A 16,571-nucleotide genomic window follows, 5' to 3' on the forward strand; every position below is an offset into this window, starting at 1 on the left:
TAAATCAATGCAAACAAAGCCACAGCAGCCTATAAACTGCTTACTCTGTTGACTGCCCAGCAATTATTCTCCTGGCCCCTTTGTTTTCCATCTCACAAATAATTTTCAAATTACTAACACTACATTACAAGTAGAGAAAAAAAAGCCTCTTATCAAGGTTTTGTGTTCTTTACACTGAAATTAAATTAAATTGCCAAGGGGAGAAAATGGCATGCTCCCCATGAGAAGCATGGAAGAGATGCTGGTGACCCTGAAAATGTGCACATGCTTGAAGGCACCACCACCACATTGCGCACAACCAAATACGACCACCAAAGTAGCAGGTGACACTACTTTAAGGCTGTGAGTGCTGGGGTTTTGGAAGAACAACCCAACCCTGAGCTCTTGAGAGGGTACTGGAGGCTTTAAATGCTGTTGCTTGTAAGAACAATGAGCCGAATGGTGAAGGATAGCCAATTTAACAGCCCTGAAGAAGCACTGATCCTGACTGTACATCTGTGAACATACCATACAGCCACCTCACATGGTTCCTACTGCCAAAAAACAAGGTAGGGGAAACAAAGGAAAGAAAGTGAAGCAGTGAGGGCACAGAGAAAACACTTGAGATAGCACAGGAGACCAGATATGCTAAAAAGTGGTCCTATACTCTGACCACCATTTCCAGGAAAGGTAGAAAGCAGTGGTTCCTGTGAGATGATCACCTTTAGAAGGTCAGAGACTACTAGTATGATGTTTTCTAGTGTAAGAACTAATGTACTCTCTAAAGCAGAATATACAAAGTAGCTCACGTGTCTACAAAAATGAAGCTGAATACATGTAAACACTTAAGAAACACAGGCAAAGTGCAATTTTCAGCCACTCAAAAAAATATCTTTAAGTGTAGGCATTTTCATTTTAAAGTTATTAAAACTTGTAATCCATATCCATGCAGAAAAAAATCCACAATGAGAAAGAAATTCACAGTGCGATAAAAAATCAAACTAATTAATCCTGGAAATTCAGAATAATGTAAACCAGAAACAACACCACCCTCCCCAATGCTGCAAAAATTACCTTTGGATTCAGCACAAAAAATAAAAATATGATTTCACACGGATTTTTCATAATATTTTAAAGCACATGAAAAACACACTTAAGATTCTTAAATTAGAGCAAAAACCTTAAATCAAAAAAGCACAGCTGCCCTACCGTAAAAGGTTTGCTTCACTGGAAGAGTGACCAACTTCTGAACACAAGACTCCCTCAAATCGTATCAAAAGTGATAAAATTCCTGTAAGAGGTGGGACAAAACTATTCCTTCCACTGGAATTACACTTTCAGGTTCAATTACTTTTGTCGCAGTGCCCTCTTCCTCAGCCACCGCCAATTATCCCATTGCTCAAAAAACCCCATCAGCAATGAGTCATCTTCAAACCGACCATGAATTTTCTGTTCTGGGTGGGGACAAAATAGTGTCCCTAAAAACACTCCAGAATGGCAATGGATAAAAAACTACTGGGAATACCAGGACTCCTTTACACATTTCAAGAACGATGAAGGACTCTTCTCAAAGCTCTGTTACCAGTGCCGCTCGCTTTTAGTAGTAATAAAACCTAGCAAGCAAAACTATTATCCATCCTCTTCCTAACTCTATTTATCACCATTCCCATGTGTGGCTCCTGTTTGTTAGAACTTCCCCAAGAATGACTAAAAGACTAAAAGACTAAAAGTAGAATTAGTTGCCAAGCTGCCAGCTTGGAAAGCAGAACAACATGCACTGAGGCAGACATGACAGACAGACCTCAGCCTGAGTGACTGGGTGGACACTTACCAGCACCATGTAGCCTCGCTGGCAGCAGGTTCACAATGAACAGCCTTTCCCATATATAGCTTTACACTGAATACTCACTGTTCACATGTTATTTTTGTGGTTATGACTGGTAGTTGTGATAAAATAAAAAAAAAAAAAAAAAAAAAAGTGACTTGGCAAACCACTTCCTTCTTTCCCCTGTAAAAATTTAATGCTGTAAAGAACAGGGAAAGTCCATCAAAGCTCACAGTTCAGCTCCTCAAATTGTGTCACGACAATTCTCCATCTCAAAACCACCAAGGAGAAAGAAAGAAGCAAATCCTCTATCCCACAAGAAAGGGTTCAGCTTTAGTTATACCATCGCTATTTTTTTAATGACAAAAGTACAAAACATGGAGAGGGAACAGCCAACAGCTGTGGAACCACTTCTTGGGATCACTGAGGTGTTTTCATCCTATACATTTCCTGATATTCCAGAGACTAAAGATGACTGTGACAACTTCAGTCCCTCTGGAGGTATACATTAACTTCTGGGTTTTTACACTGTTATTCTAGGGACAAAGAGAAAAGGAACAGGCAACAACCCTGTGTGCCTAACCCCAGACATCTCAACAAGCATGACAGGGTCCCAGGTCCCTACTGCACAGGGCCACCTTATACCACCACAAGCACTTCTGTCAATGCCAAGGAGAGAAGAAAGACCCTCTCTCCCCACCTTCCCACCTGTTGAGAAAGGAGGGAAAACCCTCCAGTCCTCTCCTTTTCTGAGACAAAGACAGCCAGTTTCACTCTCCATCTCCTGGAAGACCACTGCCATCTCTGACAACCTCAGCACAAGGCAAAGACTAACTGGGAACAGAAAATCACCACCACCTCCTAGAGAAGGTTAGGGTGATCGACCTGCACAACCAAGCAAGAGTTGAGCTGTGTCTCTCTCTTGCGGACAGAGGCTCAAAGTCAGTTTTCCTAAAGCAATCTGCATCCCCTGCATGCCTCAAAGGCCCCAGGCAATCCTTTGCAGCTTAAAGCAGCAATATCCTCCAGATCGACAATGTTCCCCTGCCACTCGCTGCACAGAGCTGTATCAAATGGAGCTTAAAACCTCGCTCACTGCCAGTGACGGGGACAGAGAAACAAGGCCTCAACATGACCTCCACAGGGGACATGCAGGACATGCCTGCAGGCAGAACTTGTCCCCAGCTCTGTTCGCACAGCAGTATGGCTCCAGGCCACTTACAAGAGCAAATCTACCCACCAGCATTTTCTACTGCATGCTCGTAATATCCTGCCTTTTGGCTTGCTACTGTTACAGAAAAATAAAAGTATAGTTTTTATATATTGTGCAATCCATTTAAAGGCAGCTTTCTTCCATGTACATATTGGCTTGGACAGAGCAAGCCAAAAAGTTTTTACAGGTTTAACAGTTTTAATTGCAAATATCTAACCCTCGTAACACTATTTTACCACTCATTGACACTAATGGTTACAAAGTATGTTTATAAAATTTACAAAAGAATTCAAGAAAATAGGTATTTTTTTTTCTTGGTCACTCAGACGGTTATTTATTAATTTGTCTGTTTATGGACAAACATAATTTAAAAAGCAAATACATCATGTGAAAACATGACTGGTTGCCCTCCATGCTCCCAAACTGTGAAACTAAGTAGAGCCAGCCCCAGAACTATAGCAGCATTTAATGGAGAAACTGATGTGCTGCCTTCAGACATAACATTTGTGCTGGCATTCAACAGTGACCCTAAAAGCAATACAGAGATCTTCTCTATTCAGATATTTTAAACTGTACTTAGTGCACTGTTATGTGTTCATCTGCAAAATTCAATGCATCTTGGTGAAGTCTGGTGCACAATACCTTGCCTTCTTATGAGATTTTTGGCAGATAATGCACATGCATCTCATTAATCTTTCTTACCTGCTTTCACCAAATAATGCTATGAGGGGCCTCATTTAATGAGTCTCTTTTTACTTTCCCCTATCCACCACATCTCTCTACATACTGCTTCTTGCTCCTTCTTTCTGTCTCCAGGCCACTTAACATTACTGCTAACCCTTTTCTGTGGGCAAATTAACAATGTAAGTTATCTTTCCAAGCTGCTGTTTCCCATACTATCGCATAGCACTTCCTCATTTGAACAACTTCTCTCCTGCAAAGGCCCTTCAAGTACAAAAGCAGTAGCAAAGTTGCATTAAACTTATCATTGGACAGTTGCTAACCTAGGAGAAAGAATGCACTACAGCTTTGTCTCTCAAAATAAGGTAGCAAATGTCAATGTAACAGCAGTTTGTTCTCAAAGATGAAGAAAATCACAATAAACCACTTCCATACAGAATCAAAGAAAGGCCTTGCTTGCTATTGCAATGCATGTTATTTCATATATTACTCATGTGCCAGCAGTTTCACTTTTATAGGAAGACAAGGACAGTTTGCTGATTCATGATAACTGTAAAAGCCGCAAGACTTCACAAAGAATGCCAATAAGCATCTGTTAAAAGGTAACTAGGAAAACAAGCATTAACTCTTCAATTAACACTTTTTAAAGCACGTCTGAGCCATTTATTAACCAGTTTGGCTTGGCTAAACTATATTTTCTAATTTTGTTCACTTTGCAGTAGTTGGCCCTACTGTATCACCAATCCGTTTTCTAAAAGGGCTGTGCTAAAAGAAAACCTGTGAACAAAGCAAGCCTATCAGCTTGATTATGGCACCAGGGCTTCCAGCACCAGCAGAAGATGGGATCAGCAGCTGTGGCTTTACGGTGATCATGAAGCTCCTGAGGTAGAAGAGAATGAACTGGACCTGGGCTAGGCATGAAATTAGATCAGTGGTGTCAAGCAAAGGTTGACTGTGGGAAGGAACCATTGCTTCAGACCCACATTCCCCACAGTATTCTTCTTTGCTCCTCTAGCAGGCCACCATGAACCAGAACAGCAGCACATGGGTGGAGACAGATCCCCAGGTCTGCTCCAGGCTGCTTAACACTTTGCAGCTCCTGGCCAGGTCTGCGTCCTCTCTGCTTCAGGCAGCTTGTGTAACCCTCCACAAGCAGATCTTTGAGGTGCCCGCATTGCCAGGAGCTGGAGGAGAAGCCAGACAGTCACACCCTGCAGCTGTCTGCCTTGCCACCCTGTGAGATCACCATTCCTGGAGCAAAATAAGCAGAAGGAAATACGTACACACGCCTCAGCTGTTCCAGTTCACTCAGGGTGTATACATGAGATGTCTGAGCTGATCTAGAAGCTCACCATCACTGAAAGGGCAAAGTCTACTTCCTTTTCTCTCCTGATGCTACTCCTTCCCCCACCACCACACTCCCTCTCCCTCTCACTCCACCCCAGCCCCAAGGAACATGTTGCATGGGCTTTAGGCCATCTCCTGCGCCTCATGAGAGCCCTCTCCTGGCCTACACAGCCCGCCAAACCAGCGTAAGACTCGGGTTTGGGGGTAGGTTAGTGAATGCAACTAGTACAGAGCAAAGGACCCGTGAGCCCCATACCCAGCATAAGGGAGCAACTTGCAAGAAGCATCATATGTAAACTCTGGAAGCTTGTGTTAGATGAGCGGACGGTGGATTAAGAACAGGTTGAATGGCAGAGCTCAGGCAGTTGTGACCAGCACCACCGAGTCCAGCTAGAGGCCTGCAGTTAGTGCTGTTCCCCAGGGGTCAGTACTGGGCCCAGTCCTGTTCAACTTATTCATCAGTGACCTGGGTGAAGGGACAGAGTGTGCCCTCAGCAAGTTTGTGGATGATACCAAGCCGGGAGGAGTGGCTGCGCTGCCATTCAGTGAGACCTGAACAGCCAACTCTCGTTGGGCAGAGAGGAACCTTCACTGAAGTTCAACAAAGGCAAAAGTGTAAGGTCCTGCACCTGGGAACAACCCCATGCACCAGTACAGGCTGCGGGCTGACCTGCTGGAAGGCAGCTCTACAGACAAGGACCAGGGAGTTCTGGTGGACCCCAAGCTGCCCGGGAGCCAGCAGTGTGTCCCCATGGCCAAGGCCAATGGCACCCTGGGGTGCATGAGGAGCAGCATGGCCAGCAGGTCGAGGGAGGTGATCCTCCCCCTCTGCTCTGCCCTGCTGAGGCCGCACCTGGAGTGCTGGGTCCGGTGCTGGGCTCCCCAGTTCCAGAGGGACAGGGAACTACTGGTGAGGGTCCAGTGGAGGGCTACAGGGGTGATGAGGGAATGGAGCATCTCCCTTGTGAGAAAAGGCTGAGAGACCTGGGCCTGCTTAGCGTGGAAAAGAGAAGACTGAGAGGGGATCTTACTAATGCGTACAAATATCTTAAGGGCGAGTGTCAGGAGGATGGGGACAGGCTCTTTTCAGTGGTGTCCAGTGACAGGACAAGGGGCAACGGACACAAACTGCAACACAGGGAGTTCCACCTGAACGTGAGGAAGAACTCCTTTACCTTGAGGGTGACGGAGCCCTGGGACAGGCTGCCCAGAGGGGCTGTGCAGCCTCCTTCTCTGGGGACATTCAAAACCCGCCTGGACACGACTCTGTGCAACCTGCTGTGGGTGACCCTGCTGTAGCAGGGGCTTGGACTGGGTGATCTGCAGAGGTGCCTTCCAACCCTGACCTTCCTGTGACTCTGATCTCTCCATTTCAGCAGAAGTGCCATGTTCCCTCAGCGCGGGTGCCCTGCGCAGGGATGAGGGCCACGGGACTGGCAGACACCCTGCGGGCTGGGGAGCAGGGGGGGGCACGGGAGTGGGGGGGAGCAGGCCATGGGCACGGGTGCACTGGAAGAGAGGGGAACTTTGCGAAAACTTTATTTGTCGTCTTTTCAGGACGCTTAGATCCCAGCCTTGTCCAGGTCTGCAATCATCTCTCCCAATGAGCCGCGATCAGTAAAGCACTGGCAATTAGAAGGCGGCCCTCGTACATTTCAGAAGGCACCCGCATGCGAACTGCGCGCGTCCCCCTGCGAAGACCCAGCCGGGTAAAACGCCCGGCTCAGGGGCGGTGCGGAGCCACGGCCCCCTGCCCCTCACGCCGAACGCTCCTGAACAGCTCCTGCAGCGGCCCCGCCCGCAGCCACCGCCGCCCGCCGGCGGGAGATGCGGCCCCGCAGGGGGAGGCCCCGCCTGCAGCCGCGGGCTGCCCTGGGGGCCGTGCCCCGGACTCACGCCGGGGAGCCGGCTTAGGCCGCCGTCCCGCCGCGCTCCCACCGGCAGGCGGAGCCGCCGTCCCTCAGCCGCAGCCGCCGCCTCACGGCCCGCCGGGCCCGCCCGCTCCCCACAAATCACCAAGCCGTACCGGCGCAGCCGTTCGAGAGAAGGAGAGGGGGGACCCCCCCGGACAGAGGGACCCTCCCGGACAGAAAGCCCCCGGGGTTTCCCCTGCAGTCCGTCCTTTCAGCGTCATCCAAGCGGCCACGCCAAGCCGCTAAGAACGGGTGACGGAAGGCTAGCGGAAAATCCGCTGAAATCAAAGCCGGACCTCCCAACCTGCCGACTCAGGCTCAGGCAAGAAGTCAAAATGGCAGCCGTTCAAATGAGGAGGAACTTCTTCACGATGTGGGTGCTGAGACACTGGCACAGGCTGCCCGCAGAGGTGGTAGATGCCCCATCCCTGCAAACATTCAAGGCCAGGCTGGACGGGGCTCTGAGCAACCTGAGCAGGGGCAGGCGTCCCTGCTCTGTGCCGAGGGGTCAGACCAGATGACTTTTGAAGGTCCCTTCCAACCCAAACCGTTTTATAATTCTAAGAAACGGCACCATTAAAAATGTCTCCTACTCTCAACTGGCAAGAGGACTGACAGCCATTTCTCTCCTCTTGAATACACTGCAATATTTAAACACAACTTTTGAAATTGTGCTATTGCTACACCTGGGCCAGGCCTGGAGCGATACCCTGGGATGAACTGCACTGCTTGGCTGAGAGCCCCTCGCCAAGTCATGGGGAACACCAGCTCCACTGCTAGACCCGCTCTCCTTGCCAAGTGTCCTCTCCTGAGCCTGGTGGCATCTGCCATCTGAGCAGAGCAGGAGCAGACCACAGGGACTCGAGTACCAGGCACAGGCTGATGGCACACCTACTGCACTGTGGGACTGGAGTCGCAGCAGCTGATCAGGGGAAGTATTTGATGCTGGGAGCCGTCAAAAGCTTCCTCTCCTCTAATGTGCTTAGGAGTAACAGCAGAAGGGCTTGACCTTTCTGCCAGCGTACTGCTGGGAGAAGCGAAATGGCATTCCTCTTGTTTAGCAGTTAAACAATGGAATCTGCTCCAAAACAATAAATATTACATGCTGGTTACTTTTTGAATCCCAAAGACATTAATGTTCATCTATTTTGAGTCTGCCCATGGTCCTGGTTACTGTTATAATCTCATCTGCAGAGTCCAAAGCCACAATGACCAGATCCCAACTCCAGGATCCTCATAGCCAGAAAGGGAAGACATCACCCCTGCCGTTCTCCCCAGCCACCTCCTCTGCAGTTCCCATGATGGGGGAAGACAAACAGAAGGGCTAAATATTGCCCAGCATGGCTGGATGGTTCCACGCAGCCTGCACCCTAATGTGTGGGGAGATGCACATACCGTGCTGCATGCAGACAGCACAGCCGCGGGCACTTCTCATCCCAAACTGACACACAATCATCAAGAATATGTCAGGGCACAGGTCCTATTCTGGCAATCTCTTGTTTCCCCTACCTACCTCTCTGTAGCCATGCCCTTTCTGGCATAAGAGCACAGAAGGAGGAAATGCTGTTTTGGAGAAAAAAGTGATCTTAATTCCTGGGTAGGGCTATCATATTCCTCCTATTTCACTTACAGAGACTACAGACATATTAACAACCGAAATAGATTTGCCATCCATGGACACAACCCTGTTACGTTTCAGTAAAGCAGCACGCACCAGCTAGTGGCTGCTGCACTCTTTCCAATCTTCAAGTACATTGTTGATTTAACAAGGCTTCTCTGTTATCCTCCTCTGGCAGGACAACGGCTCTTAGGCTTTTCCAGTAATGAATACACAGTCTCTTAAAAAAAAAAAAAACAACCAAAAAACTAGGTCAACCCCTCTTTATATTTTACAAACAACATTTCCAAAATAAGCTCTGTGCAAGCACATAACAAGACATGCTAAATCTTTTCAATACATCCTCCAGATGGCCCAGCCCACATCCATTTGAATTCTCCTTCATGCGTACAACTCTTAGCACTTTGTGAAATTTCAACTTCTTCATTGTGGACCCTCTCTCCCGCCTGCCACAATAATTTTCAATTCAACTCCTATGCCCCTCAAGTTTCCTCCAAGTCAAGGACACCCACAAACCTCCTAAGCTAACTTTCAGCTCCAGCATCCATATCACTGATCAAGTTATTCAATGCAAGTGGGAAAAGAGGAACTCCTGCATGGTGCTGTCAAGAAGGTCCAGGGGTGGGGTGGGTGTGTCCATGTCCATCCTGTTGGCGGCTCTGTGAAGAATTCCTACCCAAATGCTTCTTTTCAAGCAGCTGCACACCCCCCTTCTGGCAATTTGACCTAGACTATGACTTCCAAACTGCTATATGCTTTTCTTGAACAAGGCCAGCAGCAGTGAAAACTAGCATTGAGTCCGAACTAATACATCTCGCAAGAGGATGATAAAGGAAGGTAGGACAGCAACAAACCAGTGGCAAGAGTGGATGGGCCGATACTTGGAGAAAGAGAAGCTGCAAGGCTTGTGTTCCAAAGAAGTTAATCACCATGGCTCTAATTTTAGAGCCTCTTGTTTGCTTATAAAATTTTGTGCAAGAGGGCATCAGCAGATAGACCTCATTTATTCCCTCCCTTCTGTTTACATGGCATGCTCATCTGTCAGAGTTGGAAAATTGGCTGCTTTGAAACTATCTGTTCTTAGAAATCCACACAGCTTTTTTAATGCTGTACTGCTCTGTAAGTGCTTGTATATTGACTGCTAGTTGCATTCATGCCTTGCTAGGGATCAAAGTTAGGCTGACTGAGCTTTAATTCTCTAGCAGCCTATTTTTGCCACCATTTTCAAATATAAATACAATGTTCCCTCTTCTGCACGTCTTCTGAGGCCTCTTATGTGAGCTCTGAAAAAGCATGCCTGATGAGCATTACAGCAGTCTGTGAACCATTCAGTACTACTGCTGGCACCACGCGCATAGTATTAAGCCAAAATATTACAGAAATGGTATCACACTATGCTTGATGTGAATGTTAAGAAAAGCATTCTTCCTCACCATTATTACTGCATACCATTATCTTTAAGGATTAAACAGGAACAGTGACAGCCAGGAGAAAATAAACAACGTGCAAACTGGAAGGTTAGGCCTGTGGAATGGTACAAAAGGACCAAAAGACAAATCTCCTGTGAGAAATTATTTAAACATTTCAGCCTGGTTTTGGCTCCATTCACTGCCAGGGTTTCATTAATCATCTCCCCCATCCCTGGGGTTACATTAAAGGGGAAATGAGATAAGGCCCAACCCTTCATTCTTACAGGCGCCAGCCCTTTGAAAAGCACTCAGCAGTCAGACTCTGACTAGCACTCTGACACCATCAGTAGCTGCTTTCCTCCTGCTTTTCTCCCAAACTTGCTGGCAGCGGACCAGGGGTCTCCCTCCGACACGTGCTGCCATGGATCCAGGGCCAGCTGGCTGCCCTGACTCCCTCTGAGCCTCTGCCTCCCTCCTGTCTCACCTCCCTCCCTTTTGCGCCCCACTGTCTCACCCATCAGGAGTGAGGATATGAATTATGCCTTTCCCCCTCTCCTCCCACTGATATCAAGTAACTTTTGCTTGCCAGCGTCTCACCAGGCCACTGCAAGGGCTTGCCCTACTCCCCAGCCTTTGCAAGACGACAGCAGTGGCTCAGCTTGTAAAGAAAGTCCATGCACCCACTATATCAGGGGACATTTACTTCGTCTTCGAAGCTCAGAGCCACCTCAGGGTTCTCTGGATGAATGATCAGCCAAGATAATGCCTGCCTGGACTTGCCCACCCAGTCAGGGCAGGACCACAGAGAAGAGAAAGCTGGGGCATAAATGGCTGCCCCAGTCTGAGGGAAAACTCAGAAAAACCTACTCGCTGCAAAACTGAACTTCTTTCTAGAGCTATTTGCTCAATGTCCAGATTAACAGAATTATGTTACCTGTGGCAATCCTCCATGCAGTGATGAACCCCAGGGTTACTGATTGACCGCAGCATTAACAAAAAAAAAAAAAAGTCATTAAAAGGTTCACATTTAACAACACTACTAAAGGAATAAATTTAGGCAGCAGCAGAGGGAAAAACAAGTTGCTACATATCAGACTAGTGAAAATGAGCTCACTGAAATGGCTTAATTGTTTGGAGGGGAAAATACAGTGAGTCACTCTTCAAAATTTCAAGTGTTCTCAATATAACCTCTCACAAGACTGAAAAGTACTTTAAAGACTCAGAAAGAGACTGCAGGCTCTCCAATTCAAATATCCTACCTAAGAATAACTGTTTTGATTATTGGACTTCATTCACATTATCAGCTGGGTCCCCAGTTTGAATAAATCTTTGTTTCAACATGAAGCTGCCTTGAAGTTTTTTATTACATACTGGTTGGCATATTTGCATACTACACAAGCAACAGAAATTATTACCACCTATGTGTAGCACCGACTTCTGTGCTCACCACTCAACATCCCACCTCACCTACCACACTGCTTTTCTCTTCTGCCCTTTTCCCACCCTATTTTGGGAGTCACAGAAAATGAAGAGTGCAAAGACTTATAAGCCATAATAGCCTGAAGTATGTCTATTCACAGGACAACCCTTTCTAGTCCACATGTCTGTCTTGCATGTCAGTGCAGTGACCCTCAAGAACTCCTCCACCCCTGCAGGTCAACAGCACTGGGGTCATGCACTTGCAGAAGTCACCCAGGCATCTCATCCAGCTCCCCTTCCATCACCGAGGCAGATTGCCAGTCCTTCCTCACCTCTCCTTCCTCAGCACTCTCCTCTCACCCACTGGCTTATTCAGGCACTTACTGTGCTTTTATAGTAGCGCAGGGAGAAGGTGCAGCATTAAGTGCAGTAGCAGAGAGGCAGAAGTGTGTGCTGCATGTTTAAGCAGGTAAGGAGCAAAAGGATACCTTTCAGAAGATTAAAAAAAAAAAGTAACAACTTATCTGTAATCACTCACATTAAAGTCTTGTGTTTGACCTTAGAAGCGTAAAGCTCTGGCATAATTAATATCAGCAACTCCTAAGAGCACCAGTTTGTAGAAAGTCAGAACACATACTGCACATATTTTAAAGCTCTTGCAAATAATTCTTCTTTATGTAAGAGTAGCTATGCAATAACTTTCCAAGCTGGCACCATTATTTCACTCTTCTTTTTCCCCTTGAAAAATGGGCACACTTTACAGCAAAGCAGGGCACTCATATCTGCAGGATAACGCAAGGTACTACTCCATCCTGCTGGCTGTAACAAAAGCAATTGTTAAGGGGAAGCAGAACTACTTTCATTATAAATCAAGTTCAAGTTCAATCACCCTACTGCTTAGTACTGAATAATAAATTATATTGAATTAATTTACCATCAGTGCTTTTTTGTTTGTTTGCAATTCCTCCTGTGAAATACTAAACACGCTGCAGTTTCACCTGATTTTGCTTATTTTAGGTAGGAAGAAGGGGATATCAAGGCACGGACCTGCTCCCCAGATGACTAACCTTTTACATATCAGTCCTCCACTGTCCGCTTCCCTCTACTGTGTACAGATCTGACTGTAGTGTTTGAGCATCTTATGGTCCTTAAATTATTTGCTCTCAAGCTCAGCTGGCAGCCATGGAGCTGGGACAGAGGTAACACCATTTATCAAAGGTCCAGGAGCAGGAGGTGGTGCAGTGCTGGGGACCAAATCCTGCTCTGGGCTTGCACCCTCACCTCAGACCACCTGGAGCCTAGACATAAGCCCTAGCAGAAAGGCTGCTTAGTTAAAAAGAAAGGAAAAAAAACCCCAGAATAGATTAACCTGAGCAAAAGGGAAGGACTTCAGGGCTCTAAAGCTTGCAAGCAAAGCACTCATTAGCGGTGCAGTCCCACCTCAGCTGGATTTGCAGCCTTCCTGCCAGCCGGGGCTCTGGCATTTTAACAGCTGGCTCTGATAGCGCTGGCTGGGGACACAACTACACAGGGGATGTCCATCTGTCCATCTGTTCCACTCTTCTTCCCTGCTCCTTTGCCAAAGTTTTTACACCAGGCAGTGCAAAGAGGAGCAAATTGCTTCCCCTCTGTGGCTGCCCACTTGGGTGCCGATGTGATGGCCATGAGCATGAGCCCATATTTCTAACCCCAAATGGGGTGAAATCGCGGGTTCACCCAAGGCTCATCCAGCTGCCACCGGGAGCAAGATCCCACTGCTCTGCCCCACCAGAGGCCATCTTCCAAAGCACCTTGGCAGGCTGCTGCTTTTTCATTTTCAGAGAGGGCAGGGAAGTACCACTCCAAGAGAAAAGGAGTGGTGGACAGAAGGAATCCGGGCCCGGAGGCACAGCGGGGCGGGCCAGTAGGGATGCCCCCTGAGTCACCTCACCTCTGCGTTTGCTGTGCCCCACCAGCCCCGCAAATTTTGGCACTGCGCTTGCTCCCCTGCCCCGCTTCAGTCACCCTGCTGCCTGGCTGTGTCCCTTCCCCTTTCCTTCCCTTAAGCGTCCTCGGTAAATTGAGCATCAGACACTGGGCATTTCACTTTAGGAGAAGAAAACAACTGTTTTGCCTGCACCGGGAAACCAACCAGCTCCCATTCAAATCAAAAGGAATGCATCCATCACGTGGATGCATTTTAATTAACTGTGCTGGAGAGGCAGACTGGCAAGCATGCTTCCCTCTCAGCCAGAGCCTTTTATTTGTGTCTTCTGTTGGAGAAGGGGTGGTATTCAGCCAAATTACCCGGGGGATTCATTTCATTACACAGTGGCTAAAATGTGGGAGGGGGCTGTATTTGTGGAGGGCTGAATTTAGCAAAGCTATAATCAGGTGGCAAATTAGGGGTAAAAAATGAAGCTGATTTTCCATCTGCTACAGCTGTGGTCTCCAAACTATTTTGATTGTGTACCTCTACCAGTAAAAAAATTTTGAGCACGCACCCCCAATATATGTACATTTATTTATTTATAAATTATGTGCATGTACTACTGAAGTCTTAATATTTTCTTCCCACATTCCAATGCATCATCCTGCACACATACACCACTTTGGAGATGGCTGTGCCAAATAACATGGTGACAGTGGCTGCTTGGTGTCAGAAACAAGCCTCATATCAACTAGCAGCAATTTCTGAAACCGAATGCTCAGATGCCAGCTTAAAAGATTTAAAGATAAATGGTGAAGGAGATTGGAAATGAAGACCAGAGCAAGTTAGCAGGAGATCATATCTTTGCGTGCCCCCTACTCCCTTTTTTTATTTCACCTAGTCTTCTCCAAAGTGCTCGTCCCAGGAAAGCTGACCCCAGACAGCCCCTCCACAGCCTGCTCTCCTTGGCAGGGACTAAAATAAGGACCACATCAAGTTCTACTTTTCTGCAGCTATACCTGCTCAGGAAGCCACCACAAGCAAAAATGCTGCTTGTGGGCTCTGCAGAAATGAAAGCACATGAACAGCCAGAGAAAAAGTGCACTTGTTCATACATGAAGACTGCAATGGTTGAAGTGCTGCTTCAATTTGACTTGGATAAACTGGCACAACCACCTTTGTTTGGATCTAAAGATCTTTTTAGGTTTAACTTTAAGGATGATCCTATGCACAGCTCACCACTGGTTCAAGAGGGATATAGATTCATGAACTGTCATCTGGTATCAGCCCCACCACGCAGGCTCTTATGCCAGTACCACCATGGCAAATACTCCATGGGAACTTTCAGGTAGCATGTGTATCTCAGGAAGGAAATAGAAAGCAAAAGGAAACACAGCCAAAAGAAAAACAGCACAAGGCTTTTTTTGAGCAAGAGGGTGTGGTATTTCTCTGAAATGTTCTCCCTTAAAAGTAATTTTTAAAGCCTCTGTGGGCACACACCCTTCATGAAAGAATGTGAAGAAGAACCATTCACAGGGATCCTAATAACAATCTAAATAGGGGTCGCATATGAAGTGTGTCTGCATATAAATAATCATGTTCAGATAAAGAATTACTATCACAGCATACACAAGCATTTAAAAACAGAGGACTAAAGTCAGTACTAATCTGCAGTGGGTTTTGGCATGTCATTTGTGCTTCCTCTAACAGGCATTCCCATTTCTACTTCCATTTACTTTAACTGCTATAAAAATAGCAAGTCATGAAGTTCCATAGCACATCAAATAGCATACAAATAAATATAAACATTAACATCAGGTTAGAGGTAAGGTACAGGTCACTTTTATTTGTGTGGAAAATAGGGCAAATGTAGAAGAATAAGGACAGTATCAGAACTCGTATGACAATTATATGCTTATTTTTTCCCTTAATTCATTCCTTTACGGTAAATTACATGTTTATAATAATGATAGGAATAGATGAGGAAAACATAAGCCCTAGAAGGAAATGGCCTTTGACCTGGGACTTCCATAAACACTCAAAAGTTATGAAGAACTCATTTGAAAATACTACTGCCGCACAGCTCCAAAAAACCCTGATGTACTACTTTCAGAATAACCATCACCACCCTAATTTGATCATTTTGCAGAAGAAACTGAAATCCCCAGATGTTGTGCCTAACAAAAAGTAAACACTAATTCTGTGTACTAGATATTCCAGTAATAGAAAGAAGTAACTTCCAAAATTTACTTTGTTGCTTTCTAAGTAATACAGAGCTGCAAGGATGCCAAGTTATTCTGAACACTGCCATAACAGAATTCATTCAGGACAGCAAAAAAGTGCCAGCCCAAAGCATCTTTATTTTACTATCATTTTTAGAGCATGGTAACGTCAATAACATACAGTTATCAATCCTGATGTTGGAAAAGAGTACCAGGCTAATTTTTAAAAAGTAACTTTGCTTGTCTAGCAGACACCTTTTTTGCTAGCTCTGATCTGATAATGAAAAATGAGGCATCAGTCCAAAGTAAAGAGTAAATCTAGGGAGTGGGGAAAAAAAGGTCTTTGAATAACACTCCAAAATCTTTCCACTAGTTCTTTTGACAGAAAGAAAAAGAAGAAAAGCATTTTCATCTGAAACCACACATGGAAAAACAATTTGGGTTCCCTCAACTTCAGGGAAAAAAAAACCCACAGAGGAAGTTTTTATTAACAAAAAAAAAAACACCATCAAAAACCAAAAAAAAACCCCAGAAACAACAAAACACAACTCAAGACAAAACCATGCTCAGCAGCTGGGAGCTCAGCCATGGGAGTCCACCTCCCTGAAGCATCTCCCACATGCCCTGCTCTCTGCCTCTCCCCGGGTACCACCCCATCGCTGCAGGGGGGTTACAGGTCTGCCACGCTGCGACCTGTGAGCAGGGGCAATCGGGAGAAAAGCGAAGCTTTCTGTCATCTTTCATTCCCACATGACACTAAACTTAAAGCCCTGGAAGATACAGTCAGCCAGACTGCAGCTGATGAAACCTGCTATTTAATGCTGGCACTTGTGACAACCAGAGATTTGAGAGACATTTTTGACTCCTGTTTATGTAAGAGCTTCGAAATACACTGGGCAGTTAACAGAAATACGAAAAGACACTTCCCATTCTAAATGCTTAAAATGAAGAAAACAAAACAACAAAAACCCCTGGGTGAAAACAAGAATTAAGTAAAAGATGTGATGTTGGGCACGTACTCTTAATTCATTTCAAG

General features: G+C 46.1%; 1 protein-coding gene across 3 annotated transcripts in view; it reads right to left on the reverse strand.

Moving 5' to 3' along the window:
- Positions 1–16,571, reverse strand: part of LIMS1 (LIM zinc finger domain containing 1) — a 76,386-nt gene that overhangs the window by 42,236 nt on the left and 17,579 nt on the right. Inside the window, exon 1 of one of the 3 annotated variants that reach the window (XM_040584638.1) lies at positions 1,811–1,834. The exons of 1 other annotated variant lie outside the window; for it this stretch is intronic. The gene's annotated coding sequence lies outside the window, so the exon portion shown is untranslated. Of the gene's footprint in view, positions 1–1,188; positions 1,759–1,810; positions 1,835–16,571 lie in introns of those variants that run through there. One more of the 3 variants, XM_040584640.1, reaches the window with a different exon arrangement.

Source organism: Falco naumanni, chromosome 2 (genome assembly GCF_017639655.2).
Source record: "Falco naumanni isolate bFalNau1 chromosome 2, bFalNau1.pat, whole genome shotgun sequence".
Taxonomy (NCBI): domain Eukaryota; kingdom Metazoa; phylum Chordata; class Aves; order Falconiformes; family Falconidae; genus Falco; species Falco naumanni.